The 18,277-nt window shown below is 37.5% G+C and overlaps 2 non-coding genes across 2 annotated transcripts; both read right to left on the bottom strand.

Moving 5' to 3' along the window:
- Positions 1-879: 879 nt before the first annotated feature.
- On the bottom strand, positions 880-955 carry TRNAC-GCA (transfer RNA cysteine (anticodon GCA)). Its single transcript has one exon. It is a non-coding gene; the product is annotated as a tRNA-Cys (tRNA).
- Positions 956-17,923: 16,968 nt separating this feature from the next.
- Positions 17,924-17,996, bottom strand: TRNAN-GUU (transfer RNA asparagine (anticodon GUU)). The gene has a single exon. It is a non-coding gene; the product is annotated as a tRNA-Asn (tRNA).
- Between the last annotated feature and the right edge of the window lie 281 nt (positions 17,997-18,277).

The raw sequence follows: 18,277 nt of genomic DNA, 5'->3' as shown, positions 1-18,277 counted from the left end.
CACTCCAATCATACTGATTTAAACTATCACTGACTACATTGTTACTTCTTTCTTTTGGACATCATCCTGATTGTGCTGTATTTCCGAAATTGTCTCATAATAATCTCTTTCTATTATCTAATATTATTTTAAATATATTAACATTCTATGTATTTTAGCTTAATTCTGCTACACAGTTTATTTCAATGTTTAATTAATAGTTCATAGTATTTTGTTGTTTAATTTGTAAATAACTCTTGTATACATGTAACTCTCATCTACAGTAAATCAAATTGTTGAATTCTTTGTAAGTTCATGCATATGTATATACTCTTTTTGCTGGTTGAGTGGAAGAGAAGGCCTTACGGTCTTAACTCTGCCAGGTAAAATAAATTATTATTATTATTATTATTATTATTATTATTATTGTTATTAAACTTTCGACCCCATTTAAATTTATCAGTATTCTCACCTTTAAAGCCTAACAACTTAATTTAGATCATTAAAAAATTGCCACTTTTACGACTCTGTTATATCGAACACACACTGTTTCTAATAATGCATGTTACTAAAACATATTACACCATTTCCCAATATGTTCGTTATGTCTGTTTGTTGAGTACATTTCATTTTCAGATGTCACTAATTTTCTACATGTTATACTTCGCTATCCTAGCTAGCCCCCCCGCCAAACTCCTCTCCTATTTTCATTATCTCTATCGTTTTACTTAACTTCTTATTACACTCCTCTAATTCATTCAAAATTAACACTTTTATCACTCCTTTCTTGATTTTCAGTTCACTTAGACTATATCGAACACACTGTTTCTAATCATACTTGTTACTAAAACATACTACACCGTTGCCCAATATTATCACCATTAAATCGACAAAAATTCGTTCCGGCACCGGGAATCGAACCCGGGACCTCTCAGCTCTGCGCGCTGAGGGCTCTTTCCAACTGAGCTATGCCGGAACACGATCCACGGTGCCGGTCTAACTCCTCTCATTGTACTGTTTTACGGCCTACTACCTGCATTTAAACCTATGTAAGTCAATATGCAGGAGCGCATATTTAAATGATTTTTATACTTCGCACGAAAACATGACGACCTTCCCTCATCCCCTTCACCAGTTAACTGCAGGCACGCGCAAGGGATAAACCCTTTGCCGAGTTGCCAATTCTTGAAGCCATTGTGATTTGCGAACGTTTTTCAAACTGTGTTCCGTGAAACCGCGATTTTCAGAAAGACTATATTATCTTTGTAAATATATCTTAATTTATAATTACTAAAACAAAATTGGTATAAAAATGAACAAACTTATTTTAAAAACACTTTATCTTTATATTTTCACTAACGTGTTTTTATTGATTTTGTGAAAGCTTTTGATAAAGTCCGAAGAGACCTTTTATTCGACATATTACAAGAAAAAAATATTCCAAATTTGCTATTGCAAAATATAATAGAAATCTACACAGACAGCAAAATAAGTGTCAAAATAAATAACTGTATATCCGAAAGAAAATTAGTTAATAATGGAGTTCGACAAGGTTGTCCACTATCACCAATTTTATTTAATATTTATATAAATGAAATTATTTTAAAATGGAACCAAATCTACACATCAGGAATCAAAATAACCAGTGCTCTAACATTAAATACCTTACTCTATGCCGTGATCAAGTCATAATTTCCAATTCAGAAGATAATTTACAAAGAGGATTGTATACATTAAATAAAATATTAAAAGATTTTGGGATGGAAATTTCAGCACAAAAATCAAAAGTAATGGCATTTTTAGGACAAGACCCAGTCAGAAGTAAGATAATACACAATAACCAATGCCTCGAACAAGTGCAAAATTTCAATTATCTGGGTTGTGAAATATCTTATCAAAATGAAAAAGATGTGAACAAGAAAATTACCAAATTTACACAAATTCTAGGAATAATAAACAATGCATTAAAAGCTAAATCAGTACAAAAATCTACAAGAATAAAAATATATAATACACTAGCATTACCCACCCTTTTATACGGAAGCGAGATTTGGTCATTAAAGAAAAAAGACGTGAACAGAATCAAAGCAACGGAAATGAAATTTTTGAGGAGGACAGCAGGATATACTCTTTTAGACCGAAAAAGGAATGAAGAAAATTTAGAACAATTAGAAGTAGAGTCAGTAGAAGAAAAAAACAGCAGATACAAATTCAATTGGCTAGATCATGTAAGAAGAATGCAAAATTCAAGAATCCCAAAAATTATGATGCAGTATAAACCTAGAGGACATCGTCGACCAGGAAGACCTTTAAGAAGACTGCTAGATGGGGCCGAAACAGGTCTACAGAGGCCTAATTCGTGAAGGATGATGATGATGATGATGTTTTGCCTAAATAAACAAAAAAATGCAGACTTCTATAATAAGTGTTAAATTCTCATGTTATTGAAGTTCCAGAATTTTATACTTAATTAAGAATGTTGCGCCGGTAAAATTTTCTGAAACTGTGATCATTGAATAGTTATAGAATTTATAGTACAAAAGAGTAAAGTTAGATTTTATCAGCTTCGCCTTGGGTGATAATTTTCACGAACGCATAAAATCTGTTTACTCTAGTATGCTATACAATATTTTATTCATTACTGGTATATAAATTTAATTTTAAATTGTAGGGCTTTTCTTTGTACTGTGTTCTTGGCGAAGAAGTTCATATATATTCATTTTGCTGTTGCTAATATGTTGGTTGTCATGTAGAGTGGTTTAAAAGCATTTAATTCACTGCTGTAAGTTAGAAAACTTTTAAGCACTGCTGTGAATAATGTCATTATTTAGGTTGCTAAGGATGGTGTTGCTGTTGGCGATATCTCTTTCGCGTACTGATCACATACTGTTCGGCGAAGTAAATCACGTATAAAATCGTCTATCTTACCGAATTCTGTTTTAATTTGTTTATTTTCTCTTTAGTTGGTGAACCGTAATTCTTAATTTCTATGCCCATATATCCAACTCCGCCGGTTGCGTCCGATGTTAGTTGATTAAGATTTATACTTATTAAACTGCCTGAACTTTCGATTACTTTATGGATAGAATTTCTAACGTTAGACACAATTTTAACACTTTGTTTTCTTAGCTACGCTCCTCTGCAAATAAGATATTCTGTTTTCTTCGACGGTGTTATTTGTTGTTCTTGTCGTGATCTTCAGGTGTATCAGGAGGCCTGGCTGCGGATCATCTGCTCCAACACTCATTAAACATGGCCGGAATAAATTAGACATATTGAAGCGCACAACGGTATAAAACAACACGTCGACAAAGACACTGAGAATGGGTGAAAGCCAACAGGTAGAGGCAATGACTGCTATATTTGGCAATGCTGGGATCTATTGTATTTCTGCCACGCGGCTAGGGGTTGAGTAGAGGATGGGGGTTTATGAGAGATTACCAATTCCAAGAAGAGAGGCCGTCATGTTTCCGAGCCAAGTATAGGTTTAAATGCAGGTAGTAGGCCGTAAACAGTACAATGAGAGGAGTTCGACCGGCACCGTGTATCGTGTCCCGGCATAGCTCAGTTGGAAAGAGCCTCAGCGCGCAGAGCTGAGAGGTCCCGGATTCGATTCCCGGTCCCGGAACGAATTTTTCTCGATTTAATGGTGACTATTACACTTTTACTACGTCACACTACTTTCGACGGTACCAAAGGACGTCTTTCAACCAATCATGGCCGCTTATCGCACAATTTTATCGCGTCCCTAGCATTTGTTTAATTTTATCGCGTCCCTAGCATTTGTTTATTTTTATCACTACCCTAGCATTTGTTTGTTTGCCAACATTTCAAACTGCACTTGTCTGGCCGTCAAAAAAACAGAAAATTACAAACCACTCCAGTCGATGCACATCACTTTCAAATATGACTCGCATTTTGGCATTCAAAAACAAGAATTAATAAAGATCACTGGTCATATATGAAGAGCACCATTCGGAAATCCTGAATGAGTGGAGGGATACACCATGTACACCAACGAGTTCACTTATTTACGCACACGTCCAATATAACATCAACTGAACCCCTACCACTAAAACATTCAAATTTGAAAATTGTACTTTCAATAATTGTTTCTTTTAAAATTATCTATGTTTATTTTTTATTTCATCATTTAGCCACAGACAACGACGACAACAAAAGGGAGAGAAGGAGACAAATTAAAGCCACAGAGAACGACGACAACAAAAGGGGAGAGAAGGAGCTACATTAAAGCCACAGAGAACGACGACAACAAAAAGGGAGAGAAGGAGAAAAATTAAAGCCACAGAGAACGACGACAACAAAAGGGGAGAGAAGGAGCTACATCAAAGCCACAGAGAACGACGACAACAAAAAGGGAGAGAAGGAGAAAAATTAAAGCCACAGAGAACGACGACAACAAAAGGGGAGAGAAGGAGCTACATCAAAGCCACAGAGAACGACGACAACAAAAAGGGAGAGAAGGAGAAAAATTAAAGCCACAGAGAACGACGACAACAAAAGGGGAGAGAAGGAGCTACATCAAAGCCACAGAGAACGACGACAACAAAAAGGGAGAGAAGGAGAAAAATTAAAGCCACAGACAACGACGACAACAAAAGGGGAGAGAAGGAGCTACATCAAAGCCACAGAGAACGACGACAACAAAAAGGGAGAGAAGGAGAAAAATTAAAGCCACAGAGAACGACGACAACAAATGGGGAGAGGAGACAAATTAAAGCCATAGAGAACGACGACAACAAAAGGGGAGAGAAGGAGCTACATTAAAGCCACAGAGAACGACGACAACAAAAGGGAGAGAAGGAGATAAATTAAAGCCACAGACAACGACGACAACAAAAGGGAGAGAAGGAGATAAATTAAAGCCATAGACAACGACGACAACAAAAGGGAGAGAAGGAGACAAATTAAAGCCACAGAGAACGACGACAACAAAAGGGGAGAGAAGGAGCTACATTAAAGCCACAGAGAACGACGACAACAAAAAGGGAGAGAAGGAGCTACATTAAAGCCACAGAGAACGACGACAACAAAAAGGGAGAGAAGGAGAAAAATTAAAGCCACAGAGAACGACGACAACAAAAGGGGAGAGAAGGAGCTACATCAAAGCCACAGAGAACGACGACAACAAAAAGGGAGAGAAGGAGAAAAATTAAAGCCACAGAGAACGACGACAACAAAAGGGGAGAGAAGGAGCTACATCAAAGCCACAGAGAACGACGACAACAAAAAGGGAGAGAAGGAGATAAATTAAAGCCACAGACAACGACGACAACAAAAGGGGAGAGAAGGAGCTACATCAAAGCCACAGAGAACGACGACAACAAAAAGGGAGAGAAGGAGAAAAATTAAAGCCACAGAGAACGACGACAACAAATGGGGAGAGGAGACAAATTAAAGCCATAGAGAACGACGACAACAAAAGGGGAGAGAAGGAGCTACATTAAAGCCACAGAGAACGACGACAACAAAAGGGAGAGAAGGAGATAAATTAAAGCCACAGACAACGACGACAACAAAAGGGAGAGAAGGAGATAAATTAAAGCCACAGAGAACGACGACAACAAAAGGGAGAGAAGGAGATAAATTAAAGCCACAGACAACGACGACAACAAAAGGGAGAGAAGGAGACAAATTAAAGCCACAGAGAACGACGACAACAAAAGGGGAGAGAAGGAGCTACATTAAAGCCACAGAGAACGACGACAACAAAAAGGGAGAGAAGGAGCTACATTAAAGCCACAGAGAACGACGACAACAAAAAGGGAGAGAAGGAGAAAAATTAAAGCCACAGAGAACGACGACAACAAAAGGGGAGAGGAGACAAATTAAAGCCATAGAGAACGACGACAACAAAAGGGGAGAGAAGGAGCTACATTAAAGCCACAGACAACGACGACAACAAAAGGGGAGAGGAGACAAATTAAAGCCACAGAGAACGACGACAACAAAAGGGGAGAGAAGGAGCTACATTAAAGCCATAGAGAACGACGACAACAAAAGGGGAGAGGAGACAAATTAAAGCCACAGAGAACGACGACAACAAAAGGGGAGAGAAGGAGCTACATTAAAGCCACAGACAACGACGACAACAAAAGGGGAGAGGAGACAAATTAAAGCCACAGAGAACGACGACAACAAAAGGGGAGAGAAGGAGCTACATTAAAGCCACAGACAACGACGACAACAAAAGGGGAGAGGAGACAAATTAAAGCCACAGAGAACGACGACAACAAAAAAGGAGTGAAGGATACAAATTAAAGCCACAGAGAACAACATCAAAAGAGGAGAGAAGGAAAGATATTAAAGCGGCATAGTACGAAAACAAGAGAGGAGAAGGGAACGAACGGCACAAAGGGGAAGAAAACAAGTGCAAGAAAGGGGCAGAGAACGAGCTCCATAAAGGGGCAGAGAACGAGCTCCATAAAGGGACAGGGAAGGAGCTCCATAATGAGGCAGAGAAGGAGCTCCATAAAGGGGCAGAGAAGGAGCTCCATAAAGGGGCAGAGAACGAGCTCCATAAAAAGGCAGAGAGCGAACGCAACAAAGGGGCAGAGAACAAGCGCAACAAAGGGGCATAGAACGAGCGCAAAAAAGACGCAGAGAACAAACGCAACAAAGAGGAAGAGAACGAGCTCCATAAAGGGGCAGGGAACGAGCTCCATAAAGGGGCAGAGAACGATCGCAACATAGGAGCAGAGAACAAGCGCAACAAGGGGCACAGAACGAGCGCAAAAAAGAGGTAGAGAACAATTGCAACAAAGGGAAAGAGAACGAGTTCCATAAAGGGGCAGAGAAGGAGCTCCATAAAGGGGCAGAGAATGAGCTCCATAGTGGGGCAGAGAACGAGTTCCATAAAGGGGCAGAGAAGGAGCTCCATAAAGGGGCAGAGAATGAGCTCCATAGTGGGGCAGAGAACGAGCTCCATAAAGGGGCAGAGAATGAGGTCCATAAAGAGGCAGAGAACGAGCTCCATAAAGGGGCAGAGACCGAGCTCCATAAAGAGGCAGAGAACGAGCGCAACAAAGGGCAAAGAACAGACGGCACATAGATGCAGAGAATAAGCGGCACATAGAGGCAGAGAACAAGCGCAACAAAGGGCCAAAGAACAAGCGGCACATAGAGGCAAAGAACAAGCGGCACATAGAGGCAGAGAACAAGCGGCACATAGAGGCAGAGAACAAGCGGCACATAGAGGCAAAGAATAAGCGGCACATAGAGGCAAAGAACAAGCGGCACATAGAGGCAGAGAACAAGCGGCACATAGAGGCAAAGAACAAGCGGCACATAGAGGCAGAGAACAAGCGGCACATAGAGGCAAAGAACAAGCGGCACATAGAGGCAGAGAACAAGCGGCACATAGAGGCAGAGAACAAGCGGCACATAGACGCAGAGAACAAGCGGCACATAGAGGCAGAGATCAAGCGGCACATAGAGGCAAAGAACAAGCGGCACATAGAGGCAGAGAACAAGCGGCACATAGAGGCAGAGAACAAGCGGCACATAGAGGCAGAGAACAAGCGGCACATAGAGGCAGAGAACAAGCGGCACATAGAGGCAGAGATCAAGCGGCACATAGAGGCAAAGAACAAGCGGCACATAGAGGCAGAGAACAAGCAGCACATAGAGGCAGAGAACAAGCGACACATAGAGGCAGAGATCAAGCGGCACATAGACGCAGAGAACAAGCGGCACATAGAGGCAAAGAACAAGCGGCACATAGAGGCAAAGAACAAGCGTCACATAGAGGCAGAGAACAAGCGGCACATAGAGGCAAAGAACAAGCGGCACATAGAGGCAGAGAACAAGCGGCACATAGAGGCAAAGAACAAGCGGCACATAGAGGCAGAGAACAAGCGGCACATAGAGGCAAAGAACAAGCGGCACATAGAGGCAGTTAAGAAGCGCAACACAGGAGCTCAGAACAAGCGCAACGAAGGGCAGAGAACGAGCGACACATAGTGGCAGACAACAACGAACGCCACTACGTCTAACCATTGTCCTCGAACTGAGACTGAGAATTTTGGATTCAGTTGAAATTGAGTAGAAAATCTGATTGTACGAATGGTAACAAATTATATACTTCATATTTAAGAAATATCTTTATGTTTTAATACAGTTAAATTGCAAATAGTTGGCAGCTTTTTGTACAAATACGTCAGCAACATATTTATTGCTAATATCGATGTAGATTTATTTGTTTTCAATAAAATGTGTGAATTGAATCCGAGAAATATGTCGAAATCAAATATTAGTATAATATAGGGTTCTTTTCCTTATACACTATTCTCTACTCTACTATTGGAATTTTATTTATTGTTAAAGATTTGGATGATGCATTAAGTTGTTAGAATGACATTGAGACACTTCGTATTTATTAATAGCAATGGTTTTTTATTCCCTGGAAAATTTAAGTCCATCAGCAGCGAAATATGATGACATTCCCGAATTATTAATATTGAGTCGTTTTTTTTAGCAAATTTCATATTCTGAGTTTCTTTTTTCGAATTTTTTTTACTTCAATTTGTTATAGGCCTACACAGGTTGATTTTTTTAGTTCTGGCAACGTTTTTTTTTTCTCGATACATAGCACACTTACATGGTTCTAAGTTTTACAAGCCTTCGATGTACTCACCAGCGTTGCGTACAACGTGTTACCAGCGATGCGAAAGCCGTTGGATCCCGTTGGCACTACCTAATCCGTTAATGATGCGAATAGAGCGATCGGTTGCCTGTAAAACGTCTTCAACTGTTCGGAAGTGAATCCCGCGAACTGGAGCCTTCATCTAGGGCAGTGATGTCAAAGCAAGCGCATTTTTCTGACCTTGACGTCGTGCGCGGGCATTAAGCGCTAGGTATGTTAGGGGAAATAAGCAGCCTGTTGGATTAAGAAAACAGTGGTGCACAAACTTCAAACGGAACGTGAAATTTTATGTCATTTTTATATGGCTTCTTTCTGTTTGTTATTTTCTATGTTGTTGTTTTTTTTTTAGTTGGTTATTTAACGACGCTGTATCAACTAGGTTATTTAGCGTCGATGAGATTGGTGATAGCGAGATGATATTTGGCGAGATGAGACCGAGGATTCGCCAGAGATTACCTTGTATTCAAATTACGGTTGGGGAAAACCTCGGAAAACACCCAACCACGTAATCAGCCCAAGCAGGGATTGAACCCGCGCCCGAACGGAACTTCAGACCGGCAGGCAAGCGCCTTAACCGACTGAGCCACGCCGGTGGCTTTCTATGTTGTCTGTAAAACAAAAATACTAAGACCTATTTCTTAGCCTAATACTGCAGTTGTGTTTTAAACGTTAATAACATAATAAAGAGTAAAGAAGGAATATTCACTCAAATTCCATTATAACTACAACTATACTGTACTAAGTGAATTAAACACATCATTCGTAAAGAAAGTGTTATCCCAAAGAAAGACACTGAATATGACATGATAAGTTGGAATTGATATTGATGGTATCTTTTGCCTTATAAAAGTAATCAAAACAATATTATAGTACAAAGCAAAGTTGTCTAGGTATATGTTTTAACTGTAACTAATATTACATAATAAAACTCTTATCGCATTATGCTTTTAGGTGATATTGGTGCGCAACTTTCTGTTATCAGAATATTAAATTATCTCGAAATCTGCTGAAGCTGTAGAGCTGACGTTTTACCAACACATAGGCACATATCTTTTGTTTGTGATGTAATAGTAGTTGCTTTCTTAATTCATTTCCTTACAAACATTTTCCATGCGAATATTTTCAAATATTTTAATACACTATCTTCAGTAATACGTATTTACGATTTGATTTACGAAAACATTATTTCAGTAGCTGTAAGGCTACTAAACAAACATCTGAAAATTTCACTTTTCTGTCAAAAGGTTGACAAAATATTCTTTTTAAATAAAAAAAAAACTTGTGATAAATGAACATTAATATTAAAACTTATATTCTTATAATGCACTAATTATACTTCTCAGACAAATCTAAAAATTAACATGGATACAGTTTTAATAAATTATCTTCCCCTTATCCATTTAGTCAGTACTGGCCATCCCTGAATATAGCTCGACCAATTGGCATATACCACCTCTTTCTTCTGTCTCTTTCTTTTCCGCTCAGGCTCTCCTGGGCTCTGAAGCGTGCGCTTGCTCCTATGGGCATCAGTTGACATGACTGATCTAGGTGATTAGATCGAAGTCGCAGGTATTTAAATCCGGAGAGTATGGAACTAATTAATATGTATTTTAATGTTTGAGTACTTCAAAAGATGATTAAATTACAACCTCCCACCACAACATATTCATGACCCCATTGTAGTTAATTGGCTTGTCGTCAGCACGGCACCTCATTCTGCTCAAGGGTTTTCCGTGGTTTCCCTTGAGTAATAAGACAAATGTCGGGATGAGCCCTAAAAGAAACGGGCCACGGACCACTTCCCTTCCCCCACTCTTATCTCTTCTACTATCACAAGGAACTTGCTAATTTCTTAGATAACAAACCTGTATTATGATAATAGGGGAAAATAATTATACTGTAAGTTCACAGGGCTAACGGCTTCGAAGCTGGGTACCTGGTTCTAATGAAGTGCACTGGAAGCAACTTAAAACATGGGGGCATGAGATAGTTACTCTGCCTGCCATAAAAATTCACTTCAATTTATCCCCGAGGTAAAAAAAAAGCGGATTATAGAGCACTTCCCTGCCCCAGCGATTGAACAATTCAGACACAACTCCTGCTGTATGCGCCCTAGCATTGTCATACAGAACGATGGCTGGGTTATCCATAAACTGTCGCCGTTTTCTTCTCAAAGCTGCTTCAAATTGTTTCGCAAAAGCGAACAGTAGTACTCCACATTAACATTCTGCTTTGGGGGAACGGTATGCTTTGAGACCACACCATCCCTATTATAGGAAAGAATCAGCATAGCCATCACATTGGTGGGGACCTGCCGAACTGTTGTTTTTCGTGGTGACCCGTGATGACGCCACTCGTCCGATTGGCGTTCCAACTGAGGTTCATAAGATCTGGCCCAGGTCTCATCAGTTCTAATGATACGTCGTAAGAAGACCTCTTCTTCGCAAGGGAGTACGAGAAGCGTCATATCGCTGTCGTTTTTGTATGTCCGTTAAATCATGCGGAACCCATTTTGAGGCAATTTTCCGCATTTTCAGGCGGTCCTTCAGGATGTGAAGCACAGTCGAAGGCGCCAAACCTGCATCTTGCGCTAACTCACGTATCGTTAAGGTAGGCTATATGTACACCTTTACATACAAAAAAATTTGTTTTGTATAATTTTGCTCTGTAAAATTTTTATATAATTGAGAATGGTACCAGAAAGAGAATGAAGTGAAAGATCCCTTGAAATTATGTCTAAATTGCTTATAAAAATTATTTTGTTCATAATTTTGTCATGCGACTTGAAACATGATAGCTCATGCAGTTTTTAAGATAGAGCCACAGTTTTTTTCACTGTTTTATAACTAAAACTATTCTTTAGTGCCTGAAGTAGAGCTACTTTTTATTTTTATTTACATTAATTAAATATTACCATGTATATAACTTACAATAATAGTTTATGTTGCATAAATCATGTAAAAAAACCCATAGATAATTATTAATTATATTAATGTTATTTTACTCATTGTCAGGCACCGGGGGACATTTCAAGCTTCAAACTAACACCAATATCTTCTTGGTATCACCATATTTGGCTGAGATATCATGTTTGAAAGAATTAAATATTCTAAAATTACTATTTACAGGAAATGAGCCACAGACTTTCAGAGCATAGAAGACTCCATCATCATATGTCACCCCTTAAGCATCTTCATGTCGGTCCAGTTTCAGCTTCTTTCTGCCACTCAAATACCTCCATCTTGTTTTAACTTCAGGTGTTAAATGTTTTTTTTTTTTTGGCATTTTTGTCCCTATTTCCATTGATGCAACAAATCCTGCGATGGTGTTTGTTCCAGGGTTTATGCCCATCCTCCTCAGAATTCTAATTTCTACTTTTGGACTTAAAATAACGTACCACATCATTGACACACAAATTTACAGTTTTATGACTAACAGTAAAAGATTATAAATTACTTCATTATGTAAAAAAGTTTTTTCAATCTAATGATCATGCCCACATATCTATGCATCTATTTCGGGACTAGAAAGAGGTTTATTTTACAAGCAATGCTGGACGAGGAGATTGACTGCTACGAAGATCACTCCAAAAGTAATGCACTCCAAAAGTAAGTGAACGTGGCTGATGATGCAGAATTTTGGAAAATGGGACTTATCTGAAAAACCCATAAGGCATAAATCGAAAATGTTTATATCAAATTAAAGGGGAGAAAATTCTCTATTCAAATAGTTATATTTTGAAAATTCTAATTTTTCATCATTTTTTACGTTTTGTGGGTGTACAGCTGTCAAAAAAAAAAAGTGGCCGCACTTGTGAACAGTGAATATTTTCAAAGTCCACTTCGGGTCGCGGCGATGTTACACGATGCATGTACTTGTACAAGCAGTTCCTGAACTATGAAAGTGTTCCATATCTGCTCCTCGCAGACCAGCGCTAGAGTGCTTGTTTAATGATGCAAAGGTTCTGGGTTCGCGCCTTCTTCAATTTTTGATTTTATTTTTTATTCGTTCTTTAGCGATGTGAATGATATTCTAATTATCATTTATATCCAGTTATCGTTCTTGATGGATATCACGTTATTTATATTTTGTTATCGTTCTTTAGAGATATGAATAAAATTCAAGTCATCATTTGTATTCTGTTATCGTTTTATAACGATATGAATAATAATTATTACTATTGTAGCTACAGTATCTCCAATGGGGGTTAGCCCTATTTTACATATATATGTTAGGGCTATAGTTTTATACACAAAAAAAGATAAGCATAAAGAGAAATGGAAAAGAAAATTAAATTAGCTTATGCGATGTAAACAAAACATAAACAATCTGTAAATTAGGCATTGCGATTGCAAAACAAATATCAGTTATCAATTTGAAACATACAAAAACATTAACAACACACATAGGTAACACTTCTGTAACACAAATATGCAGCTTCCCGTACCATACATCATAAATTAATACACAATAGTCACACAAACACAATCAAACTAGAATTACGACATTGCGACGACATCAAGCATCCCATAACTGACTCACATACATAACAAATCAAGCATCCGTTGCAACACATACACTTCAACATAGTAACCACACTTTTAAAAGTTACATATTTGGCTCCAAGAAGAATAAATAGGACACTGTTACTAATTAATATTCTTCTACAATTTCTTAAATACATCTGTAATAAATCTGTGAAATTCCGATATGAATAATATTCACGTTTTTTATATTGTTATCGTTCTTTAGCGATATAAATAATATTCAAGTTATCATTTATATTCTGTTTTCCTTCATTAGCATTATAAAATAATATTCAAGTTATTTATATTGTTATTGTTCTTTCGCAATATAAATAATCTGTATTATATGTTAGTAATTATTATAACACAAATAACCATCTTTCTTTGTAAAATAGGTTATTTTATTTAGATAATTAAATACCTATTATATAATATCTTATATTAATTAAACAAACCGATATTTATCGTTTATATTGTGTTATCGTTCTTTAGTGATACTGTATAAATAATATTCAAGTTATTTATATTGTAATCGTTCTTTAGCGATATAAATAACATAAATTTAATATTAGGTTTGGAAAAATCCAGTTGCATAATACTGCTATTAATTTTTCTTTTTGTATTATTACATTATACTATCTTGAACCACAATAAAATGAAAAGAAGTAACGAGGAATTGAACCTGAGACGTTGACATCAAAATTCCGACGTTCATCCGCTGAGCTACGAGGGCAAAAGTGTGGAAACATTTTCGGAAAAATTGGCCCAATCACACTCTAAGATTTTCTGATGATTCGTAGAAGCTAGTCCAGGATGCGGGGGGCAAAGGCTAATTGAGATTTCCCGATCTCTGATAGGGTCAAACATCCTGATAGAATTAATATTTAACCCTTGCCGTGACTTTTGGTGAAGTCCGTAGGGCCCAATTAGTCAAATCCACTCTCCTCATCTCCACGCTTGGGCCCCCTGGAATGTAATAAGATGCGAAAGAGATAGTGGTGTGCGGAAAGCAACGGGATGTTACCGCATTTATGCCTATCCTTCCCAAGAAAAACTGCAAACATGAACAAAGGAAGCTTTTAATAGACCTCTGCGGACCTCTGGAAAAAGAACTAAGGAAGAGACTAGTGAAGTGCTTTGTGTGGAGTAAGGCATTGTATGGGGAAGGAACATGGACATTACGACGAAATGAAGAGAAACGAATTGAAGCATTTGAAATGTGCATGTGGAGAAGAACGGTGCGTGTGAAGTGGACAGATAGAATAAGAAATAAAATTGTGTTTGAAAAAGTGAGTGAAGAAAGAATGATGCTGAAACATATTAGAAAGATAAAAAGTAACTGTTTGGGTCTCTGGTTGAAAAGAATAATAGACGACATTAGGATATGTGGATCATATGCGGAGACTAAGAGGAAGGCAGAAAATAGGAAAGATTGGAGATTGCTGGGTTTGCAATGAAAGACCTGCCCATGGACAGAACACTTATGTATGTATGTTCAGAATGCCTGGAATATCGTGTCTAAAAACAGTCGCTATTTGCAAAAACTAGTCAATTCCATGCCCATTCGACTCCAAGATGATCGAGATAAGAGGAAGATAGACTAAATATTGAATTGTGGCTTTTTGTTTTGTTTTTTGAACGCTTAATTGTTTGAATGTTTTAAGGCCGACGCCAGTAAATTTGTTTTGTTTATGCCACGAAAGATATTTTATTGAGAATAAAATTTTTTTTCTTTCCATTTGCAGCCACAATATCATAAAGATAAAGTAATGGAATAATATATTAATGAACCTGATGTTAATTACTAAAATAATCGTAAAAGAGAAAGGAGCCATTATGTATAGTTTGTCTCTCTCAAAAACAGGACAAAAAAGAACATAAAAAGCACGTGGTTGTAGTCGAACGCAGGACCTCATGAATAAGAGGCCTGAACACTACCATTATGCTATCGATAACACACAGAATACTTCAATTATAATTATAGATATCAGGCAACGTGGTCCAACAACATGTAACATCGCCTGTCTCCGAATTGTAGCGAAGATACCCGAAGGCAACTTTGTTCCAGGAAAGCGGCCACTTTTTCTTTTGACAGCTGTACATATACCTTAAGTTCCGCCTTGAGATCCCCGGCCTTCCACTGGGCAGAATTTTGTAATACATTTAACAAAGTTAAGTGACTTTGCACGTTATTTCAATATCCATTATTAGATATTTTGCCACAAAGTTATAAGACAAACGGATTTACATAATCGAAAAAAAGAAGAGAGAGTGCAGGAAAGGAAGGCTCAGAAGGAAAAAGGACAAGAAAATAAATTGAAAATGAGGAGATAAAATGAAGAAAAGAAGGGGAAATGGAGAAGGAAGGCAGAAAGAAAGAAGATAAGAATAAATTAATGAGAGAGAATGGTGAAGAAGAAAAAAAAAGCAAATAAAAAAGAGAATGGTAGAAAACAAAGATGAAATCAATAAAGAAGTAGAAGAAAGTGAAAGAGGCAATGAAAAATAAAGAATGATGGAAAAGAAAATGGAATGAGGAAAGAAATGAAAGTTGATAATTGAAGGAAGAAAAACAGAAAAATAAGAAAATTAAGAGAGAGAAATAGGAAAGAAAACGTGATGAGCGAGAGAAGAGCAAAAAGGAAGAAAAGAAAACAAATAGCCTATAAAAATCGTGAATTTTACAATTGAAGCGTTGGGCCCAATAACGGTGTACGTCAGCGATGTCAAAGCAAGCGCATTTTTCTGACCTTGACGTCGTGCGCGGGCAGCAAGCGCTAAGTATGGAAAGAGGAAGGGTTGTGTATATGAATAAGCAACCTGTTGGATTAAGAAAATAGTGGTGCACAAACTTCAAACGGAACGTGAAATTTTATGTCGTTATTTTTATATGGCTTCTTTCTGTTTGATATGATCTATATTGTCTGTAAAACAAAAGTGCTAACACTGATTTCTTAATATTGCACTTGTGTTTTAAATCTTAATAACATAATAGAGCGTTAAGAAGGAATATTCACTTAAATTCCATAGTAGTATAATATTATAGTGTATTAAGTGGATGAAACACATCATTCATAAAGAAAGTGATATTCCAAAGAAAGAGCTTGAGTATGACATGATAAGTTGGAATTTATATTGATGGTATCTTTAGCCTTACAACAGTAATCAATAAACTAATCAAAACAATATTACAGTACAAAACAAAGTTACCTAGGTACTGTATCTGTTTTAAGTGTAACTAATATTACATAACAAAACTCTTATCGCATTATGCTTTTAAGGTGATATTTGTGAGCAACTTCCTATCATCAGAATATTAAATTATTTTCTCGAAATCTGCTGAAGCTATAGAGCTGACATTTTTACAAGACATGGGCACATATCTTTTACTTATGATGTAACAGTAGTTGCTTTGTTAATTCATTTCCTTACAAACAATTTCCATGAGAATATTTTCAAAATTTTAAATACACTATCTTCAGTAATACGTAGCTATATACGGTATATTAGATTTACGAAAACATTCTGTAAGGCTACTAAATAAATAGGCCTATACCTGAAAATTTCACTTTTCTATAAAATAGAGTTGAGAAAATATTTCTTTTGAATAAAAAAAATCAAACTTGTGAAAAATGAGCATTAAAATTAAAACTTACATTCTTATAATGCACTTATACTTCTCAGGCAAATCTAAAAATTAACATGGATACAGTTTTAATAAGTTCTCTTCCCTTTATCTATTGAATCATTGCTGGCCATCCCTGAATATAGCTCGACCAAGCACCATATACCACCTCTTTCGTCTGTCTCTTTCCTTTCCACTGTAAAGCGCTCAGGCTCTCCTGGGCTCTAAAGCGCGCGCTTGCTCCTGTGGGCATCAATTGACACTCTAGGTTATAATATTTCAAAATCATGTTTTTAATGGAATGTTGCTCTGTATAGTCTCACACAGCTGTGTCAAAAATTGTTTTTCAACATCTGTATGAGAGGTACTTCTACACGAGTTACAACCGTGAATTTTTTGGTTGGAACAGCGGTCTATGTCACTAGTCAGTTCTAGCGTATATCAATTGTTTACATCGTATCGGGAGTTATTGCACGGGAGTTTCTCTTTACGAATACTGGGTACTTAAATTCTGTATATTAGCTTTCGGTTGATCTGTTACGTAAAATGGACGACTGCAAGACAGTGACGATTTCTACGGTAGATATTGATCGGCTAAATAAATCTAAAAACAAAAAGAATCCAGACAAATTAGTGTTAATAAGTGGAAAGATGTGTCACGAAAGTCGCTGAGAGATAGTGGTCATAAGTACGCCTACATAACAAGGAAGACGAAGTCGCAAGTTAGTGCGAAAGATCCCCCAAGTAATGTAATTCCTCTCTGTTATTTTTTAAGTATTTTATTAGTTTTATTTTAATTTATACTTTACCTTGTGTTAGTTGGTCTATGTTGTGTTTTGCCACTATAGTTTATCTTAATTTCATCACGGTATTTCGTTTCAGGAACAGATATGTGGAAATTCTTGTAAGGAGATGTGCTCACAGCTTGCTCTTGATGTCAGAAAGGAGCTGTTTAAAATGTATTACTCTCTTACTGTCAACATTTGAAAACTGTGATTGTTATTGTCTTCATTATTAATAAAATGTATACATCTTGATTACACAACTTTTAACACTGTATCATGCAAATGAAGATTTCAGGTATAACTCCCTGTAAAGTTGATTTGAATAATTTCGAGGGAAAAATTGTTCCGGGGCCGGGTATCGAACCCGGGACCTTTGGTTTAACGTACCAACGCTCTACCAACTGAGCTACCCGGGAACTCTACCCGACACCGATCCAATTCCTCCCTCTATATCCACATACCTCAAAGTGGGCTGACAACCGTCAAGCAACCAACTTCGAGTGCACACAATGTAAGTCACACGGAGTTAGTGTGCACTCGAAGTTGGTTGCTTGATGGTTGTCAGCCCACTTTGAGGTATGTGGATATAGAGGGAGGAATTGGATCGGTGTCGGGTAGAGTTCCCGGGTAGCTCAGTTGGTAGAGCGTTGGTACGTTAAACCAAAGGTCCCGGGTTCGATACCCGGCCGTCGAAATT

Source organism: Periplaneta americana, chromosome 3 (genome assembly GCF_040183065.1).
Source record: "Periplaneta americana isolate PAMFEO1 chromosome 3, P.americana_PAMFEO1_priV1, whole genome shotgun sequence".
NCBI lineage: Eukaryota > Metazoa > Arthropoda > Insecta > Blattodea > Blattidae > Periplaneta > Periplaneta americana.
Note: the sequence above shows the minus strand (reverse complement) of the source record. Positions and strands in the feature narration are given on the sequence as shown.